Raw genomic sequence first — 2,194 nt, 5'->3', positions numbered from 1 at the left:
TTAGCTGCTCGGTTCATGCAAAATAAAGTAGATTACAATATGAGTGAAAAGTGTGTGGATTCGTGGGCATCTTTGTTTACAGAGTATTTACCAGAAGAAAATCAGTCAACCAGGTCACATTATGAAACATAGAAATTGATGGGAAATTTGGGGCTTCCATTTCATAAAATTGATGTTTGTATTAACAATTATATGATCTTCTGGAAAGAAGATGAAATGTGGGAGGAGTGTAAATTCTGTCATTCACCAAGACATAAGCCTAACGAAGGACGACGTTCACGAACCAGAATACCATATAGTCGGATGTGGTATCTACCTATTGGTGATAGATTGAAGAGGATGTATCAGAGCCAGAAGACTGCAGCGGCAATGAGATGGCATGCTGAGCACCAAGCAAAAGAGGGTGAAATGTGTCATCTCTCTGATGCTGCAGAGTGGAAATATTTTCAAGATTTACATCCCCGGTTTGCTGAAGAACCCCGTAACGTGTATCTTGGATTATGTACAGATGGATTCAATCCATTTGGCATGTCTCGTAATCATTCGTTATGGCCTGTGAACTTGGCTCCTTATAATTTACCCCCTGGTATGTGCATGAAGACTGAGTACTTGTTCCCCACAATACTGAATTCTGGGCCAAATCATCCGTGTGCTAGTCTCGATATCTTCCTCCGACCTCTTATCGAGGAATTAAAAGAATTATGGTCAACTGGGATCGATGCATACGATGTATCTTTGCAGCAGAATTTCAAATTAAAGGCTGTGCTGATGTGGACGATAAGCGACTGTCAGGATGGACGACCCATGGTAGATTGGCTTGTCCAATTTGTTTGGACGATACAAAGGCATTCTATCTGCCTAATGAAAGAAAGACGTGTTGGTTTGATTGTCATAGAAGGTTTCTCCCTCATGGTCATCCATTACGAAAGAATAGAAAAGACTTTTTGAAGGGTAGACAAGCTATAAATGAGTCACCACCAGAGTCTTTGACAAGTGAACAAGTTTATAGTGAGCGCATAGAAACTGTCAATCCTGCAAAAACATCTGACTGCGGTGGAAATGGTCATGAATAAAAGATGCCTGGACATGGGAAGTGGCATAACTGGCACAAAGAAAGTATATTTTGGGAGTTGCCTTACTGGAGGGGCCTCAATCTCCGACATAATCTTGATGTGATGCATATAGAGAATAATTTCTTTGATAACATCATGAATACTCTAATGAGTGTGACGGGTAAATCGAAAGACACTATAAAGTCAAGATTGGATATAGAACGATTCTGTGATCGGGCATACTTACATCTTGATGAAAATGGTCAAGCTCCTTTTCCGGTATACACATTGGAAGAATCTGATAAAAGAAGATTATTGGAATGTGTGAAAGCAGTACAATTCCCAGACGGTTATGCGTCAGACTTAGCTGCTTTTGTTGATATTGAAAAAAGAAAGCTTGCCAGCATGAAGAGTCATGACTGTCATGTTTTTATGGAACGGCTACTTCCATTTATCTTTGCAGAACTCTTGAACCGTAACGTCCACCTTGCATTATCAGGTACTTTATAGTCTATTTAATAGTACATGTAAATTTTCTGATTATAGTAATTTATTTATAATTGAACTTTCATATATATAGGTGTTGGAGGATTCTTTCGTGACTTATGTTCAAGAACTTTGCAAAAAAACAGGGTCCAAATCCTAAAACAAAACATTGTCCTAATCTTATGCAATTTGGAGAAGATTTTTCCACCATCATTTTTTGACGTAATAGAGCACTTGCCTATACATCTTCCTTATGAAGCTGAATTAGGAGGTCCTGTGCAGTATAGGTGGATGTATCCTTTTGAAAGAATTTCAAAAAACTGAAAGCAAAAGCGAAGAACAAAAGATATGCATCATGATCGATTGTTGAATCATATATCAACGACGAGATTGCTTATTTTACGAAGCACTACTTTTCCGATCATATACAAACAAAATTAAGGTTAACAAGATTTGACGAAGGTGAAGTCCCTATATATGATGTCCCCGAATGGAAAGGCAAAGAGAGTGGCTGAGACTTACCAGAAAAACTTGGAAGCCAAGTTGTCTGCCCTAAACCCTGAAAACTCAGACAATCCTGAGGGTACATCACCTCGTCGAGAGCTAACTGTGGAAGAGCAGAACGACTTGTTTCTACAGGTACGGTTCTCTATTCT

The sequence above is a fragment of the Eutrema salsugineum genome, unplaced genomic scaffold, assembly GCF_000478725.1.
Source record: "Eutrema salsugineum unplaced genomic scaffold, Eutsalg1_0 scaffold_1, whole genome shotgun sequence".
NCBI lineage: Eukaryota > Viridiplantae > Streptophyta > Magnoliopsida > Brassicales > Brassicaceae > Eutrema > Eutrema salsugineum.
This window is presented reverse-complemented; position numbering follows the sequence as displayed.